Here is a 21104-nt window from a genome sequence, read left to right as displayed (position 1 = left end):
CATGGTTCATGGAGTTGATCACAGGAACTTATGGATGTTTTTTCAGCAAGTCAACTAGCAACTTACATAGACACCAAGTAGCTAGTTAACAAAATTCATGCATTAGCTATTTTAAAACTACAGCAAAAAGCATGGAGACAAGGCAACACAACAAGTTAAAGATCATGTTTTTCCTAGTTAACGTCCTGTATCAACTACTAAAACTCTAGAAAAAATATGAATATATTTAGAGGTTACAAACCAGTGTAGGCAAGCCCTCCGACACTTCCGTGTACTCTACATGATATCCTCCCTCTTCTGACTCTATATCTTCAACACATTGCTCTTTGCCTTTTGCATTTCTTTTGCTCAGGGTCGCATCCTTCGTCATCCATGTGAGTGTCTGTGCACTGTTGTATTCATAAATGTATATGATACATTAGTGTTGAAAGCAAGTTAAAAATAGAGGGGGTAGGAGAAAGTATGACAAAGAAGAAGCTAAAATCGTGGCACTAGCTAGAAGAGAATTTCTACTACTAGTTTGTAAATCAGCATATCATGCCCGCCTGGTGCACTAGCGACACTATCTCTGAGATTGAACACATGCGCATTTAAAAAAAATCTGAACAGAAAAAAAAAATCTGAACATATATCCAGCAGCTACTAGTTGTGATCTCTGTTATGAAAAACATTCATCCCAACACACACACGCGTGCAAAGCCCAGGATTGGGTAGCCAGCTTTTACAAATGATTTGATGTTTGTTATCTCAAGCAGGGCACTGCCAAGCCTACAAAAAATCTGGCTAGCATAACAAAGACACCATCGTTGTCATTATAGTAAACAAAAACTGAACCTGGAACAGGCATACACATTGTCTCGACTCTACTTCAGGAATATACAAACTTTAGTGATTGCTTGAGTTAAAAAAAAACAAGACAAAAAAAATATATAATCATTCCCCTGGGATCCCACAATGTCATGGCCCCTCAAACATCTCCCAAATCATGTCCACCCCTCCCCACTCCCCCAAGCAACTGATCTGCTGCTAGTATTTGAAAATGTAAGCATGCATCGACGCACAGCGAAAAAAGTCACCAAAAATTACAGCCCCCGTCAGCACACATGACATCACATCCATGTTGACTGCAGAAAAAAAGAGGACTTAGTGCTACTGTAGTTAGCAAGTGTCCGTTTGAAAAAAGAGTGTTGTGGAAGCACATAAGGTTGATGCCAAGTTAAACTGAAGCAATACGCACCATGCAGATATATTTTGGTCCATTTTCATTCTTTAAACAAAAGCCTGCCTACCAAATACCACTGCTAACAATCCCTTTAATTCAGCTACAAACTCAACAAGACTATTCCTGCAAAAACTACTACACAGATTCAGAGAACTAAAAAAATGACAAACAAACACACATTCAGGTTAACTCAGGTGAAAAGAACTCTCTGCAAAATCCAGCTTCACCGGAGACCTCTCGACCTAAAAATAATCAAAAGAGGAACTATCTGTACTTAATGAACCCATCTCTAGCAGTACACTTGCAATTAGGATATTGGGACAACAAAATCAAAACGGAAGTAAGGTGCAGATCCAAAAAAACAATGCGTGAGCTTACTCTGAATAAACATCATGTGCTTACACGCGTCAGGTTTTGGATGGATTTGAAATTCGAAATCAAAAGCTAGTCTCACCTCTAGCTGCTTAGGTTAGTACAACAATGGTCTCACCTTTTTTGCATGACTAATGTCGGACATGCAACTGTCCCCCTTCTCCTCATCGCCCCCTCCTCCCGACAAAACAAAGGCGAGTTGCAACCAGGTTAGAAAACATGCAGATGTGGTTGGGGGCGTCGCTTGCAGTTACATGGCTAGCGTCAGACATGTAACTGCCCCCATCTCCCTGCCGCCCCTCTGACAAAACAATACCTAGTCGCAGCCATGTTGGAAGACATGCAATTGCAATCGGGGGTGACGCTTGCAGTTGCATAACTAGTGTCGGACATGCAACTATCCCTCCTCTCACCGTCGTCCCCTCCAACAAAACCCAGTTGCAACCATGTTGGAAGACATGTAGTTGCAGTCGAGAGGCGTCACTTGCAGTTGCATGCTAGTGTCAGAGATGCAACTTACACATTCCATCAAAACAAAAAGGCCAGTTGCGACCACATTGGAAGGCATGCAACTTGCAGTTGCATAACTAGTGTCGGACATGCAACTATCCCTCCTCTCACTGTCGTCCCCTCCAACAAAACCCAGTTGCAACCATGTTGGAAGACATGTAATTGTAGTTGAGAGGCGACACTTGCAGTTGCATGCTAGTGTCAGAGATGCAACTTACACATTCCATCAAAACAAAAAAGCCAGTTGACCACATTGGAAGGCATGCAGTTGCAGTCCGGGGTTGACAATTGCAGTTGGATGCCTAGAATCGTACATGCAACTCCCACCATCCCACAATACAAAAAGACTAGTTGCGACCATGTTGGGAGAGTTGCAGTCGGAGGTAATGTTGTAGTTGCATGCTTAGTACTCGAAACACAAGACTAGTTATGGTCAGTAGGGAGACATGCAAATGCAGTTGGGGGTGACACCTACAGTTGCAAGCCTACTGTTGAACATGCAGTTGCAACCATGTTGGAAAGCATGCAGTTGCATGCCTAATATTGGACATACAACTCCCACCTTCCAACAAAACAAAACGACCAGTTGTAACCATGTTGGAAGGCATGCAGTTGCAGTCCGGTGGTGACAGTTGCAATTGCATGCCTAGTATCATACTTCAACTCCCACCTTCCCACAAACAAATAGACCAGTGGCGACCATATTGGGAGATTTTAGGTGCAATCGGGGGTGACACTTGCAGTTGCATGCCTAGTACTAGACTTGCAACTACCTCACCCCCGCCGCCCTCCAACAAAAACGCAAGGCCGGTTCGGGTTGGTAGGGAGACATGCAAATGCAGTTGGGGGCAACACTTGCCGTTGAAAGCCTACTGTCTTGCAAACATGTTGGAAGGCATGCAAATGCGGGGTGGGGGTGACAATTGCAGTTGCATGCCTACTATCAGACATGCAACTCCCACCTTCCAACAAAACAAAAGGACTAGTTGCGACCACTTTGAAAGGCATGCAGTTTGTAGTCGGGGGTGACGACTACAGTTGCATGCCTAGTATGACACATGCAACTCCCACTTTCCAACAAAACAAAAAGACTAGTTGCAACAACATTAGCAGTGGTGCAATTGCAGTTGCGGGTGACTGTTGCAGTTGCATGCCTAGCACTGCACTTGCAATTACCACCTCCCTCGACTTGCAACTACCTCACCTCCCCTCTCTCTTTCCCCCTCCAACAGAAACACAAAGCCAGTTGCATTCGGTAGGGAGACATGCAGTAATAGTTGGGCGCGACACCTATAGTTGCAAGCTACTATCGGACATGCGGTTGCAGTCATGGGTGACAGTTGCATGCCTAGTACCGGACATGCAACTCCCCCCCCCCACTTGCAACTACGTCACCCCCTCTCTCCTCCGCCGCCCTACGACAAAAACACAGACATGCAATTACAGTTGGGCGTGAGACTTGTAGTTGCAAGCCAACTAACGAAATGCGGTTGTAGTCGGTGGTCACAGTTGTAGTTGCATGCCCAGTATCGGTCATGCAATTCCCCAAAAAAACTCGTTGCATCCCTTGTTGGAAGGCATGCAATTGCAGTTGGGGTGTGACCGTTGCAAGTGCATGCCTACTACTGGACATGCAAATGCCCTCCCCCTCGGACTTCCAACTACCCCACCCCTCACCCTATGACAAGAAAGCCCTGGGAAAATACAACAAAACCCTACAAAAGCCCCTAGCTGTGGGTCGAGGGTTGAGTTGGCATTGGGTCGGGCCCCTAGGGGTGCAAGTGCAACTACAAAATCCCGAGGAAAAGCTCCCGGGTTGTGAGTCAAGCGTTGACTAGCAACTTGGGCACCTACAAAATCCTAGGAAAAAGCTCCCAGGATGTGAGTCAAAAGGTTGACTTGCAACTCAGGCTACTACAGAAAATGTATGAAAAAGCCCCTAGTTGCGAGTCGAGGGGTGACTTGCAAATTGGGGGCAACTACAAAAACCTATGAAAAAATTCATAGTTGTGAGTCAAGGGTTGACTTGCAACTAGGGCAGTTACAAAACCTATGAAAAAGCCTCCCTAGGAGCATGTCGATACTTGACATGCAACTAGGTCGGGGGCCTGGGGTGCAACTACAAAAGCCTACGAAAAAGCCTCAATTGTGAGTCAAGGGTTGACTTCCAACTGCCCCTCCCCCCTACAAACTATGAAAAAAGCCTAGTTGAGTGCCAATAGTTGACATGCAACTGGGAGCAGGGTCCTAGGGTGCAACTACAAAACTACGAAAAAGCCCCCAATTAAGAGTCGAGGGTTGACTTGTAAGACAAATATGAGTGTTCTATCAAACTATCATTCCTAAAAAAACCTCTCCAGGAAAAAGAATATAAAATGTGTTATTATAACAAAAAATAGTAAAAAATATAACAAAAACAAGTAAAACAATTTCAGATTTTTACTTGAAGTATACCGAAAACAAAAAAAAAGCTGAAAACTGGAAAACATGTACATCCATACTTGAAAAAATGCAGTTCAGAGTTACAAAAACTAAAAACCCTACAAAAAGCTTATAGTTCAGATTTTCAGTTCAGATTTGAATTATGTATTTGGTTTGCCACAAACGTCACCTTCGCTCCCATCATGTTGTTGAAACGGACCCTTTCATTGCATGGCACAACCTATTTTGGTTGAACACAAAAAAGCAAAGAACAAAAGTTAGGAGTGGTGTCATGACAAAGACTAATATAAAAAGAAACAAAGGATAAAAAATGAGAAAATATATTAAAAAAAGAAGCTAGTGAGTTACCCCTGCGTTTTTGAAGTGCTCCCATACATACATGCTGAAACCGCTTCCCTCACTATCATAGTTGCAATGGTTCAAACAAACTCCACAAGCCATCTCCTGAGCGCATAAAATAGAAGCAAAAAAGAAAATAATTAAATGGGTAACTCACTAATAGCACAAATATGAAAAAGTAAAAAACTGGATTCAGAAAAGCATAACTAGAAAAGAAATGATTGCAAAATATCTAGATTTCAGCATTTATTCCTGTATGTTTATGACTGTGGTGTGAACCCAAATCCTGCTTACCAGATGCTAAGCGCCATTATTTATACACAACAAAAAAGAACTATTGCTGCCCCTAATTAATCTAATATAGCAGTGGTGACAAACTACTAGGGGCATGTGCCAGCAAATATCCCCGCTGTGTCGGCACTCAGCAGAAACAACAGCAAGATCAAGTTGTCAAAAAAAATGACTAGTAGAGGTTATATCCTAACAAAAGGTCAACTTAGGCACCCTAAAAACACATGCTCCTCCTGTATAGAAGCATGGAAGAACTAGCTTAATTAATATTTGTTCTCCTGCAAACGAAGTCTCCCTGATTTAATGACTCTCAAAAAGTCATAGCATAAAAATAGCAGTACTGGCAGTACTTTTGCTCAATACTATTCCAGATCTTCTCGGCCAAAGATCCTAATTAATCTCTAAGTACCTACAAAGCAAAAAAAAAAGATTAGTAGTACTCGTAGTACTAGTTCTGGTCCTACACATGTATAGATCAATCAGGTCAGCTCTAGTGCTGTTGAGCTTTTGCACCTGCACAAAACTGTAAAAAACCAGTACCACACCAGAAAAATGGGTTTCAGTACAAATCTGAAAATTTAAAAATCAACATGCCGCTGCTAGTGATGGGTTCAGTAATCATTATCTTGATTCCATAGAAAAAATTAGAGCATGGTACTGATTCTAGGGTTCAGCAAAATCTGAAAAACAAAAAAATGCTACTGCTAGAAAATACGTTCAGTAATCATTCTCTTTGACTCCTTAGAAAGATTTGAACATGCTACTGATTAATAGGGTTTCAGCAAAAATCTGAAAAAACAAAAAAATACAAGCCCACTCCTAGTGATAGGTTCAGTAATAATCTCTTGTTTCCAGAGAATGGTTTCAAAACAAGCTACTGATTAATAGGGTTTCAGCAAAATCTGAAAAAAAAACATGTCACTCCTAGTGATAGGTTCAGTATTAATCCTCTTGTTTCCAGAGAATGATTTCAACATGCTACTGATTGCACAAGGGTTTCAGCAATCTGAAAAAAATCAAACAAAAATGGACGCACTACATACCACTGCTTGAAGAAAAAGGACACGAAAAAAGGACTAAATCTGGGAGGGATTTCATGCTTCAAGCTACTAATCTAGACTTGATCCAAACAAAAAATGGAACCCAATCCCCTCAGATCTGAAGCAGAGCGCCAACAAATAAACAAAAAAATTGGAGGAAAGAGGGTAACACTTACTCCACTAGCAGCATCGCCCAGGCTCTCACTGGCCGTTCAAGAGCAAAGGCGATTTCTTTCGTTCCACCGCAGAGATCTTTGGCTTTTTTACAGAGAAAGAACAGAGAGATAGACGAAGAAATGGACTGATTACTGGCCACGGGGTGCTCTCGGCCGCCGCTTCCCATTCCATTTCTTTACTGCGGCCAAAAAAACAAGACAGTAAAAAAAAGAACAAACAAACAAAAAGGCCCACCCCGAGCACCTGTCCAGCCCACAAAAGGCAAGCGCGATGACGCTCCGACTAAAAAAAAAGAAAAACGGGCCGGTCGGCGCCTTATATAGGCCGAAACATAGGGCAAAGCACCGAACACGAATCTTGGAACAACCAAAGCATCCAATGGCTAGCTCGTCGACTGAGACTTCGCGAAGTCTCAGTCGACTGAGATTTAGCAGTTCCGTTTATGTTAATTAGTACAGTACAAATTAAGAGCAAATAAAGATGCACGTGGATTCTTCATTGTACCGACAGATGATTCCTACTGTAAAGAGATCTCTACTGTAAAAGATATATATTTTTTGATTTTATTTCCCAATTGTAATAATGTTTGAACTACATCAAGCTCAAAGTCGGTCCAGTAGGACTCAGTTTGTTAAGTGAAAAGTAACGGACTTATGAATCATTGTTTTTTACTATTGATGATGAGAGACCGGCTTTTCTATCATACATGGGAGATACCGTCCATGGCATTATCATCAACTCCATTATGACAGCCAACACACCTACTCCAATCTATCCCCTACCTAGTTTCTCTCTCCTCAATGTACCCATGCATTTTTTTAGTCTCAAATTTAAAACCGTTGCAGTTCCTAAATATTTTTTTTGCTTTCTGATCGGTTTACATATTTGCGTTCCGCTAACGAGATGATTTCAACAATATGAATGTATTTTTTTATCATTTTTGAAATATGAATTTTGAAACTTGATTAAACAATAAAAACTATGGTTGTTGGACTAATCAAAATTTTCACTGTGTTTTGGAGCGCTTTATAATATTTTCTCTCAGCGTACTACATTGGTTTTACCTTGTTATGGTATATTTCACTATTTTGCACTCCATTTCGTACATGTTTCACTTTGATTCAAAAACTCAAATCTGTCAAAACATATTAAATATTGAGCTTGTTTTGAAGATATCACCGAAATAAAGACGCACGTTCAAATGGATAGTTTATCCTACATTTATTTTAAAATATATGGTTGTTTGTGTTGGGAAACATAGCATGCAATTTTAAAAAATTTCCTACCACTAGTAGAAAAAGGGCCTTTAGTCCCGGTTCATAAGGGCCTTTAGTCCCGGTTCTGGAACGGGGACTAAAGGTTCGTTACTAAAGCCTCCCCCTTTAGTCCCTGTTCTTACACGAACCGGGACTAAAGGCCCTCCACGTGGCCGCTGCCTGGAGGTCCACCTTTAGTCCCGGTTGGTAACACCAACCGGTACTAAAGAAATTTTATGATTCTTTTTTTGAATTTTTTTTTAATTTTCAAATTTCTGAATTATTTTAACCTCTAATCTCTAATCACCCCTCATCACTACTCAATTTAACCTCTAATCTCTAATCACCCCTCATCATTCCAAATCATCTAATTTCTCGGATGGTCACCCATCCTCTCACTACTCCAGCCTGAGCACGCTTAACTTTCGGGTTCTATTCTCCCTCGTTTCCAAGTCTGCACTTGTTGTTTTCCTGACAATAGTAAGATGTCAATCCTATTAACCCTCAGGAATTTAGCTTGAGCATGAAGTCACACATTTCACTTTTTGAGTTTGAAACTATTGTTCTAAAAAACAATAATTATTTAGTAACACTAATATTTCTTGAATAAGTTGTTTGACCATAGTTTGACCAGATTTGACCAAAATTAAAAAAACTGAAATAATTATTTAGTAACACTAATATTTCTTGAATAATTAGTTTGACCATTGTTTGACCATAGTTTGACCACAGTTTGACCAGATTTGACCAAAATTCCAAAAAATTGAAATAATTATTTAGTAACACTAATATTCTTGAATAATTATTTAGTAACACTAATACTTCTTGAATAAGTAGTTTGACCATAGTTTGACCAGATTTAACAAAAATTCAAAAAAACAGAAATTTGAGCATAACTTTTTTTCCTTTTAGAATTTGAGGATTCTAAAAATTTGCAAACAGACCATAGGCTGTCAAAATCGGATGCGGATTTTCGTGCTGAACATTTTGATATATTATACTTTTTTCCTGACATCGTATGCAAAAGTTATAGCCGTTTTACATTTTCCCTACACTTTTTGCAAAACATGTCCAAATTTAAGTTTTTAAATTTTCCTAACTAGTACATGTAGTAACATAATGTTGGGGAACGTAGTAATTTCAAAAAATTTCCTACGCACACGCAAGATCATGGTGATGCATAACAACGAGAGGGGAGAGTGTTGTCCACGTACCCTCGTAGACCGAAAGCGGAAGCGTTAACACAACGCGGTTGATGTAGTCGTACGTCTTCACGATCCGACCGATCAAGTACCGAACGTACGGCACCTCCGAGTTCAGCACACGTTCAGCTCGATGACGTCCCTCGAACTCCGATCCAGCCGAGTGTTGAGGGAGAGTTTCGTCAGCACGACGGCCTGGTGACGATGATGATGTTCTACCGACGCAGGGCTTCGCCTAAGCACCGCTACGATATTATCGAGGTGTAATATGGTGGAGGGGGGCACCGCACACGGCTAAGAGATCAATAGATCAATTGTTGTGTCTATGGGGTCCCCCCTGCCCCCGTATATAAAGGAGCAAGGGGGAGGCCGGCCGGCCCTTGTTGGCGCGCCAGGAGGAGGAGTCCTCCTCCTAGTAGGAGTAGGACTCCCCTCTTTCCTACTCCTACTAGGAGGGGGAAAGGAAGGGGGAGAGGGAGAAGGAAAGGGGGGGCGCCGCCCCCCCTCTCCTAGTCCAATTCGGACCAGAGGGGGAGGGGGCGCGCGGCCCCTCCTGGCTGCCCCTCTCTCTCTCCACTAAGGCCCACAAGGCCCATTACTTCTCCCGGGGGGTTCCCGTAACCCTCCGGCACTCCGGTTTTCTCTGAAATCACCCGGAACATTTCCGGTGTCCGAATATAGTCGTCCAATATATCAATCTTTATGTCTCGACCATTTCGAGACTCCTCGTCATGTCCGTGATCATATCCGGGACTCCAAACAACCTTCGGTACATCAAAACATATAAACTCATAATATAACTGTCACCGTAACGTTAAGCGTGCGGACCCTACGGGTTCGAGAACTATGTAGACATGACCAAGACACGTCTCCGGTCAATAACGAATAGCGGAACCTGGATGCTCATATTGGCTCCCACATATTCTACGAAGATCTTTATCGGTCAGACCGCATAACAACATACGTTGTTCCCTTTGTCATCGGTATGTTACTTGCCCGAGATTCGATCGTCGGTATCTCAATACCTAGTTCAATCTCGTTACCGGCAAGTCTCTTTACTCGTTCCGTAATACATCATCTTGCAACAAACTCTTTAGTTGCAATGCTTGCAAGGCTTAAGTGATGTGCATTACCGAGAGGGCCCAGAGATACCTCTCCGACAATTGGAGTGACAAATCCTAATATCGAAATACGCCAACCCAACAAGTACCTTCGGAGAAACCTGTAGAGCACCTTTATAATCACCCAGTTACGTTGTGACGTTTGGTAGCACACAAAGTGTTCCTCCGGTAAACGGGAGTTGCATAATCTCATAGTCATAGGAACATGTATAAGTCATGAAGAAAGCAATAGCAACATACTAAACGATCAAGTGCTAAGCTAACGGGTCAAGTCAATCACATCATTCTCCTAATAATGTGATCCCGTTAATCAAATGACAACTCATGTCTATGGCTTGGAAACATAACCATCTTTGATCAATGAGCTAGTCAAGTAGAGGCATACTAGTGACACTCTGTTTGTCTATGTATTCACACAGGTATTATGTTTCCGGTTAATACAATTCTAGCATGAATAATAAACATTTATCATGAAATAAGGAAATAAATAATAACTTTATTATTGCCTCTAGGGCATATTTCCTTCAGTCTCCCACTTGCACTAGAGTCAATAATCTAGATTACACAGTAATGATTCTTACACCCATGGAGCCTTGGTGTTGATCATGTTTTGCTCGTGGAAGAGGCTTAGTCAACGGGTCTGCAACATTCAGATCCGTATGTATCTTGCAAATTTCTATGTCTCCCACCTGGACTAAATCCCGGATGGAATTGAAGCGTCTTTTGATGTGCTTGGTTCTCTTGTGAAATCTGGATTCCTTTGCTAAGGCAATTGCACCAGTATTGTCACAAAAGATTTTCATTGGACCCGATGCACTAGGTATGACAACTAGATCGGATATGAACTCCTTCATCCAGACTCCTTCATTTGCTGCTTCTGAAGCAGCTATGTACTCTGCTTCACACGTAGATCCTGCCACGACGCTTTGTTTAGAATTGCACCAACTGACAGCTCCACCGTTCAATGTAAACACGTATCCGGTTTGCGATTTAGAATCGTTCGGATCAGTGTCAAAGCTTGCATCGACGTAACCATTTACGATGAGCTCTTTGTCACCTCCATAAACGAGAAACATATCCTTAGTCCTTTTTAGGTATTTCAGGATGTTCTTGACCACTGTCCAGTGATCCACTCCTGGATTACTTTGGTACCTTCCTGCTAGACTTATAGCAAGGCATACATCTGGTCTGGTACACAGCATTGCATACATGATAGAGCCTATGGCCGAAGCATAGGGAACATTTTTCATCTTCTCTCTATCTTCTGAAGTGGTCGGGCATTGAGTCTTACTCAATTTCACACCTTGTAACACAGGCAAGAACCCTTTCTTTGCTTGTAACACAGGCATTGAGTCTTGTGACGTTTGGTAGCACACAAAGTATTCCTCCGATAAACGGGAGTTGCATAATCTCATAGTCATAGGAACATGTATAAGTCATGAAGAAAGCAATAGCAACATACTAAAACGATCAAGTGCTAAGCTAACGGAATGGGTCAAGTCAATCACATCATTCCCCTAATAATGTGATCCCGTTAATCAAATGACAACTCATGTCTATGGCTAGGAAACATAACCATCTTTGATCAACGAGCTAGTCAAGTGGAGGCATACTAGTGACACTCTGTTTGTCTATGTATTCACACAGGTATTATGTTTCCGGTTAATACAATTCTAGCATGAATAATAAACATTTATCATGAAATAAGGAAATAAATAATAACTTTATTATTGCCTCTAGGGCATATTTCCTTCACATAACTACATCTGGAAGTATTTTAATTTTTGAAGTTTTTATAATTTTCTTTTGCTTTTTACAAAACTGACAAGGCGATCCACAGGGGGGGTAGAGTTTGAAAATGGGACCTTTAGTACCGGTTCGTGCCATGAACCGGTACTAATGCCTCAAACCCCATTAGTACCGGTTGGTGGCTCGAACCGGGACTAAAGGTCTAACCTTTAGTACCGGTTGGTGCCACGAACCGGTACTAATGGGCATCGCACCCTTTAGTCCTGGTTCGTGGCACCAGCCGGGACTAAAGGTCCCATTTGAACCGGGACTAATGCATGTACGGTGCCCTAGCCGCTCGAACCGGGACTAATGCTCACATTAGTCCCAGTTCGTAATACAACCGGGATTAATGCTCTTTTCTGGCCGAACCAAAGCCCTGTTTTCTACTAGTGTATGATCACGCAAGATCTATCTAGGAGATGCATAGCAACGAGAGGGGGAGAGTGTGTCCACGTACCCTCGTAGACCGAAAGCAAAAGCGTTAGGTTAACGCGGTTGATGTAGTCGAACGTCTTCACAATCCAACCGATCTAGTACCGAACGTACGACACCTCCGAGTTCAGCACACGTTCAGCTCGATGACGTCCCTCGAACTCTTGATCCAGCAGAGGGTCGAGGGAGAGTTCCGTCAGCACGATGGCGTGGTGACGGTGATGGTGATGTGATCCGCGCAGGGCTTCACCTAAGCACTACGTGAATATGACCGGAGGCGTAAACTGTGGAGGGGGCACCGCACACGGCTAAGAGAATTCTTGGTGTGCCTTTGGGGTGACCCCGCCCCCGTATATAAAGGAGGGGGGAGGAGGCCGGCGGCCAGGAGGGGTGCGCCAAGGGGGGAGTCCTACTTGGACTCCTAGTCCAAGTAGGATTCACCCCCCCTTTTCCTTTCTCCACCGGAGAGAATAGGAAGGAGAGGGAGAGGGAAAGAGAAGGGGGGCGACGCCCCCTCCTCCTTGTCCTATTCGGACTCCCTAGGAGGGGGGGGTGCGCGGCCACCCCCGGGCTTCTCTCTCTCTCTCTCTCTCTCTCTCCCTTAGGCCCATGTTGGCCCAATACTTCCCCAGGGGGTTCCGGTAACCTCCCGATACTCTGGAAAAATATCTGAATCACTTGGAACCATTCCGATATCCAAATACAACTTTCCAATATATGAATATTTACCTCTTGACCATTTCGAGACTCCTCGTCATGTCCGTGATCTCATCCGGGACCCCGAACAAACTTCGGTCACCAAAACACATAACTCATAATACAAATCGTCATCGAACGTTAAACGTGCGGACCCCAGGGGTTCGAGAACTATGTAGACATGAGCGAGACACATCTCCGGTCAATAACCAATAGCGGAACCTGGATGCTCATATTGGCTCCTACATATTCTACGAGGATCTTTATCGGTCAAACCACATAACAACATACGTTATTCCCTTTGTCATCAGTATGTTACTTGCCCGAGATTCGATCGTCGGTATCATCATACCTAGTTCAATCTCGTTACCAGCAAGTCTCTTTACTCGTTCCGTGATGCATCATCCCGTAACTAACTCATTAGTCACATTGCTTGCAAGGCTTATTATGATGTGCATTACCGATAGGGCCCAGAGATACCTCTCCGATACTCGGAGTGACAAATCCTAATCTCGATCTATGCCAACCCTACAAAACACATTCGGAGATACCTGTAGAGCATCTTTATAATCACCCTTTTACGTTGTGACGTTTGATAGCACGCAAGGTATTCCTCCGATATTCGGGAGTTGCATAATCTCGTAGTCAAAGGAATATGTATAAGTCATGAAGAAATCAGTAGCATAACGATCATTATGCTAAGCTAACGGATGGGTCTTGTCCATCACATCATTCTCCTAATGATGTGATCCTGTTCATCAAGTGATAACACATGTCTATGGTCAGGAAACTTAACCATCTTTGATTATCGAGCTAGTCTAGTAGAGGCATATTAGGGACACTTTGTTTTGTCTATGTATTCACACATGTATCAAGTTTCCGGTTAATACAATTCTAGCATGAATGATAGATATTTATCATGACATAAGGAAATATAAATAACAACTTTATTATTGCCTCTAGGGCATATTTCCTAAAGTCTCGCAGTTGCACTAGAGTCAATAATCTAGTTCACATCGTCATGTGATTTAACACCAATTTCACATCTTTATGTGATTAGTTCACATCGCCATGTGACTAGCACCAAAAGAGTTTACTAGAGTCAACAATCTAGTTCACATCGCTATGTGATTAACACCCAAAGAGTACTAAGGTGTGATCATGTTTTGCTTGTGAGAGAAGTTTAGTCAACGGGTCTGTCACATTCAGAGCCGTATGTATTTTGCTAATTTTCTATGTCTACAATGCTCCGCATGGAGCTACTCTAGCTAATTGCTCCCACTTTCAATATGTATCCAGATTGTGACTCAGAGTCATCCGGATCGGTGTAAAAGCTTGCATCGACGTAACTCTTTATGACGAACTCTTTATCACCTCCATAACCAAGAAATATTTCCTTAGTCCTCTTAGGTAACTAAGGATAACTTTGACCGCTGTCTAGTGATCCACTCCTGGATCACTATCAATAGGTCTAGTACAGAACATAGCATACTTCATAGAACCTATGGCTGAGGCATAGGGAATGACTTTCATTCTCTTTTTCTATTTTCTGCCGTGGCCGGGTTTTGAGTCTTACTCAATTTTACACCTTGCAATACAAGCAAGAACTCCTTCTTTGATTGTTCCATTTTGAACTACTTCAAAATCTTGTCAAGGTATGTACTTATTGAAAAATCTTATCAAGCATCTTGATCTATCTCTATAGATCTTGATGCCCAATATGTAAGCAGCTTCACTGAGGTCTTTCTTTAAAAAACTCCTTTATGCATTCCAGAAAATTCTACATCATTTCTGATCAACAATATGGCATTCACATATACTTATCAGAAAGGCTGTAGTGCTCCCACTCACTTTCTTGTAAATACAGGCTTCACCGCAAGTTTGTATAAAACTATATGCTTTGATCAACTCATCAAAGCGTATATTCCAACTCCGAGATGCTTGCACCAGTCCATAGATGGATCGCCGGAGCTTGCACATTTTGTTAGCACCTTTAGGATTGACAAAACCTTCTGGTTACATCAAATACAACTCTTCTTTAATAAATTCATTAAGGAATGCAGTTTGTTATCCATTTGCCAGATTTCATAAAATGCGGCAATTGCTAACATGATTCGGACAGACTTAAGCATCGCTATGAGTGAGAAAATCTCATCGCAGTCAACACCTTGAACTTGTCGAAAACCTTTCGCGACAAGTCGAGCTTTGCAGATAGTAACACTACCATCAGCGTCCATCTTCCTCTTGAAGATCCATTTATTATCAATGGTTTGCCAATCATCGGGCAAGTCCACACTTTGTTCTTATATATGGATCCTATTTCAGATTTCATGGCCTCGAGCCATTTTGCGGAATCTGGGCTCATCATCGCTTCCTCATAGTTCGTAGGTTTGCCATGGTCTAGTAACACGACTTCTAGAACGGGTTACCGTACCACTCTGGTGCGGAACGTGCTCTGGTTGACCTACGAAGTTTGATAGTAACTTGATCTGAAGTTTCATGATCATCATCATTAGCTTCCTCACTAATTGGTGTAGGCATCACTGGAACTGATTTCTGTGATGAACTACTTTCCAATTCAAGACTAGGTACAATTACCTCATCAAGTTCTACTTTCCTCCCACTCACTTCTTTCGAGAGAAACTCTTTCTCTAGAAAGGATCCATTCTTAGCAACAAAGATCTTGCCTTCGGATCTATGATAGAAGGTGTACCCAACATTCTCTTTTGGGTATCCTATGAAGACGCACTTTTCCGATTTGGGTTCGAGCTTATCAGGCTGAAGCTTTTTCACATAAGCATCGCAACCTCAAACTTTAAGAAACGACAGGTTAGGTTTCTTGCCAAACCACAGTTCATTAGGTGTCGTCTCAACAAATTTAGATGATGCCCTATTTAAAGTGAATGCGGCTGTCTCTAATGCATAACCCCAAAACGATAGTGGTAAATCGGTAAGAGACATCATAGATCGCACCATATCTAATAAAGTATGGTTACGACGTTCGGACACACCATTACGCTGTGGTGTTCCAGGTGGCGTGAGTTGTGAAACTATTCCACATTGTTTTAAATGAAGGCCAAACTCGTAACTCAAATATTCGCCTCCGCGATCAGATCGTAGGGGCTTTATTTTCTTGTTACGATGATTCTCCACTTCACTCTGAATTTTTTTGAACTTTCCAAATGTTTCAGAATTGTGTTTCATTAAGTGGATATACCCATATCTTCTCAAATCATCTGTGAAGGTCAGAAAATAACGATACCCGCCGCGAGCCTCAAGACTCATCGGACCGCATACATCAGTATGTATTATTTCCAATAAGTTAGTAGCTCGCTCCATTGTTCCGAAGAACGTAGTTTTAGTCATCTTGCCCATGAGGCATGGTTTGCAAGTATCAAATGGTTCATAATCAAGTGATTCCAAAAGACCATCTGCATGGAGTTTCTTCATGCGCTTTACACCAATATGACCTAAACGGCGGTGCCACAAATATGTTGCACTATCATTATCAACTTTGCATCTTTGGCATCAATATTATGAATATGTGTATCACTACAATCGAGATTCAATAAACCATTTACCTTGGGTGTATGACCACAGAAGGTTTTATTCATGTAAACAGAACAACAATTATTCTCTGACTTAAATGAATAACCGTATTGCAATAAACATGATCTAATCATATTCACGCTTAACACAAACACCAAATATCATTTATTTTAGGTTCAACACTAATCCCGAAGGTGGAGGGAGTGTGGATGGTGATCGTTTTAACCTTGGAATCACTTCCAACACACATCGTTACCTCGCCCTGAACTAGTCTCTGTTCATTTTGCAACTCCTGTTTCAAGTTACTAATCTTAGCAACTGAACCGGTATCAAATACCCTTGGGTTACTATGAACACTAGTAAAGTACACATCAACAACATGTATATCAAATATACCTTTGTTCACTTTGCCATCCTTCTTATCCGCCAATTATTTGGGGTAGTTCCGCTTCTAGTGACCATTCCCTTTGCAGTAGAAGCACTCAGTTTCAGGCTTAGGTCTAGCTTTGGGCTTCTTCACGGGAGTGACAACTTGCTTGTCATTCTTCTTCAAGTTCCCTTTCTTTTTCCTTTTCCCTTTTCTTAAAACTAGTGGTTTTGTTAACCATCAACACTTGATGCTCTTTCTTGATTTCTACCTTCGCCAATTTCAGCATCGCGAAGAGCTCAGGAATCACTTTCGTCATCCCTTGCATATTATATTTCATCACGAAGTTCTAGTAGCTTGGTGATAGTGACTAGAGAACTTTGTCAATCGCTATCTTATCTGGAAGAATAACTCCCACTTGATTCAAGCGATTTGTAGTACTCAGACATTCTGAGCACATGGTCACTGGCTGAGCTATTCTCCTCCATCTTGTAGGCAAAGTACTTGTCAAAAGGTCTCATACCTCTTGACATGGGCATGACTCTGAAATACCAATTTCAACTCTTGGAACATCTCATATGCTCCGTGGTGTTCAAAACGTCTTTGAAGCCCCGATTCTAAGACGTAAAGCATGCTGCACTAAACTATGAAGTAGTCATCATATCGAGCTTGCCAAACGTTCATAACATCTGTATCTACTCCTGTAATCGGTCTGTCACCTAGCGGTGCATTAAGGACATAATTCTTCTGTGCAGCAATGAGGATAATCCTCAGATCACGGACCCAGTCCGCATCATTGCTACTAACATCTTTCAACTTATTTTTCTCTAGGAACATATCAAAAATAAACGGGGAGCTACATCACGACCTATTGATCTACAACATAATTTGCAAATACTATCAGGACTAAGTTCATGATAAATTAAAGTTCAATTAATCATATTACTTAAGAACTCCCACTTAGATAGACATCCCTCGAGTCATCTAAATGACCACGTGATCCAAATCAACTAAATCATGTCCGATCATCACGTGAGATGGAGTAGTCTTCAATGGTGAACATCTCTATGTTGATCATATCTACTATATGATTCACGTTCAACGTTTCGGTCTCAGTGTTCCGAGGCCATATCTGCATATGCTAGGCTCGTCAAGTTTAACCCGAGTATTCCACACGTGCAAAATTTTCTTGCACCTGTTGTATGTGAACGTAGAGCTTATCACACCCGACCATCACGTCGTGTCTCGGCACGATGAACTATCGCAACGGTGCATACTCAGGGAGAATGCTTATACCTTGAAATTTAGTGAGGGGTCATCTTATAATGCTACCGCCGTACTAAGCAGAATAAGATGTATAAAAGATAAACATCACATGCAATCAAAATATGTGACATGATATGGCCATCATCATCTTGTGCCTTTGATCTCCATCTTCAAAGCACCGTCATGATTTCCATTGTCGCCGGCTTGACACCTTGATCTCCATCGTAGCATCGTTGTCGCCTCGCTAACTATTGCTTCTTCAACTATCGCTACTGCATATTAATAAACTAAAGCAATTACATGGCGATTGCATTTCATAAAATAAAGCGACAACCATAAGGCTCCTGCCAGTTGCCGATAACTTTTACAAAACATGATCATCTCATACAAAAACTTATATCACATCATGTCTTGACCATATCATATCACAACATACCCTGCAAAAACAAGTTAGACATCCTCTACTTTGTTGTTGCAAGTTTTACGTGGCTACTACGGGCTTCTAGCAAGAACCGTTCTTACCTACGCATCAAAACCACAACAATTTTTCGTCAAGTGTGCTATTTTAACCTTCAACAAGGACCGTGTTGGGGAACGTATTAATTTCAAAAAATTTCCTCCGCACATGCAAGAGCATGGTGATGCATAGCAACGAGAGGGGAGAGTGTCGTCCACGTACCCTCGTAGACCGTTAAGCGGAAGCGTTATGAAAACACGGTTGATGTAGTCGTACGTCTTCATGATCGACCGATCCTCAGTACCAAACATACGGCACCTCCGCGTTCGGCACACGTTCAGCTCGGTGACGTCCTGCGATCTCACGATCCAGTAGAGCTCGAGGGAGAGTTTCTTCAGCACGATGGCGTGGTGACGATGTTGATGAAGCTACTGTCACAGGGCTTCGCCTAAGCACCGCTACGATATGACCAAGGTGGATTATGGTGGAGGGGGGGGGGGAGCGCACACGGCTGGGAGAGATCAATGATCAACTTGTGTGTTCTAGGGTGCCCCCTGCCCCCGTATATAAAGGAGCAAGGGGGAGGCCGGCCGGCCCTGTAGGGCGCGCCAGGAGGAGGAGTCCTCCTCCTAGTAGGAGTAGGACTCCCCTCTTTCCTACTCCTACTAGGAGGGGGAAAGGAAGGGGGAGAAGGAGAAGGAAAGGGGGGCGCTGCCCCCCCTCCTAGTCTAATTCAGACCAGAGGGAGAGGGGGCGCGTGGCCTGCCCTGGCCGACCCCCCTCTCTCTCCACTAGGGCCCAACAAGGCTCATTAACCCCCGGGGGGTTCCGGTAGCCCCTCCGGCACTCCGGTAAAATCTCGATTCTACCCGGAACTCTTCCGACGTCCAAATATAGGCTTCCAATATATCAATCTTTATGTCTCGACCATTTCGAGACTCCTCGTCATGTCCGTGATCATATTCGGGACTCCGAACTACCTTCGTTACATCAAAACATATAAACTCATAATACCGATCGTCACAGAACTTTAAGCGTGCGGACCCTACGGGTTCGAGAACTATGTAGACATGACCGAGACACGTCTCCGGTCAATAACCAATAGCGGAACCTGGATGCTCATATTGGTTCCTACATATTCTACCAAGATCTTTATCGGTCAAACCGCATAACAACATACGTTGTTCCCTTTGTCATCGGTATGTTACTTGCCCGAGATTCGATCGTCGGTATCTCAATACCTAGCTCAATCTCGTTACCGGCAAGTCTCTTTACTCGTTCCGTAATGCATCATCCCCGAACTAACTCATTAGTCACATTGCTTGCAAGGCTTATAGTGATGTGCATTACCGAGAGGGCCCAGAGATACCTCTCCGACAATCGGAGTGACAAATCCTAATCTCGATCTATGCCAACTCAACAAGTACCATCGGAGACACCTGTAGAGCACCTTTATAATCACCCAGTTACGTTGTGACGTTTGATAGCACACAAAGTGTTCCTCCGGTAATCGGGAGTTGCATAATCTCATAGTCATAGGAACATGTATAAGTCATGAAGAAAGCAATAGCAGTAAACTAAACGATCAAGTGCTAAGCTAACGGAATGGGTCAAGTCAATCACATCATTCTCCTAATGATGTGATCCCGTTAATCAAATGACAACTCATGTCTATGTCTAGGAAACTTAACCACCTTTGATCAACGAGCTAGTCAAGTAGAGGCATACTAGTGACACTGTGTTTGTCTATGTATTCACACATGTACTATATTTCCGGTTAATACAATTCTAGCATGAATAATAAACATTTATCATGATATGAGGAAATAAATAATAACTTTATTATTGCCTCTAGGGCATATTTCCTTCAGTCTCCCACTTGCACTAGAGTCAATAATCTAGATTACACAGTAATGATTCTAACACCCGTGGAGTTTTGGTGTTGATCATGTTTTGCTCGTGGAAGAGGCTTAGTCAACGGGTGTGCAACATTCAGATCCGTATGTATCTTGCAAATCTATATGCCTCCCACCTGGACTTGATCCCGGATGGAATTGAAGCGTCTCTTGATGTGCTTGGTTCTCTTGTGAAATCTGGATTCCTTTGCCAAGGAAATTACACCAGTATTGTCACAAAAGATTTTCATTGGACCCGATGCACTAGGTATGACACCTAGATCGGATATGAACTCCTTCATCCAGACTCCTTCATTTGCTGCTTCCGAAGCAGCTATGTATTCCGCTTCACACGTAGATCCCGCCACGACACTTTGTTTAGAACTGCACCAACTGACAGCTCCACCGTTCAATGTAAACACATATCCGGTTTGTGATTTAGAATCGTCCGGATTAGTGTCAAAGCTTGCATCGACGTAACCATTTACGACGAGCTCTTTGTCACCTCCATAAACGAGAAACATACCCTTAGTACTTTTCAGGTATTTCAGGATGTTCTTGACCGCTGTCCAGTGATCCACTCCTGGATTACTTTGGTACCTCCCTGCTAAGCTAATAGCAAGGCACACATCAGGTCTGGCACACAGCATTGCATACATGATAGAGCCTATGGCTGAAG

General features: G+C 42.5%; 1 long non-coding RNA gene across 1 annotated transcript; it reads right to left on the bottom strand.

Moving 5' to 3' along the window:
• Positions 1-14: 14 nt before the first annotated feature.
• On the bottom strand, positions 15-6637 carry LOC123180439 (uncharacterized). Its single transcript, XR_006491004.1, has 5 exons — positions 6393-6637; positions 5527-5585; positions 4895-4990; positions 4716-4766; positions 15-389 (listed from the first exon to the last, which is right to left on the bottom strand). It is a non-coding gene; the product is annotated as an uncharacterized lncRNA (long non-coding RNA).
• Positions 6638-21104: the final 14467 nt, after the last annotated feature.

Source organism: Triticum aestivum, chromosome 1D, assembly GCF_018294505.1.
Source record: "Triticum aestivum cultivar Chinese Spring chromosome 1D, IWGSC CS RefSeq v2.1, whole genome shotgun sequence".
In the NCBI taxonomy this organism is placed as follows: domain Eukaryota; kingdom Viridiplantae; phylum Streptophyta; class Magnoliopsida; order Poales; family Poaceae; genus Triticum; species Triticum aestivum.
The sequence above is the reverse complement of the archived record's forward strand: the minus strand, read 5'-3'. Positions and strand labels throughout refer to the sequence as shown.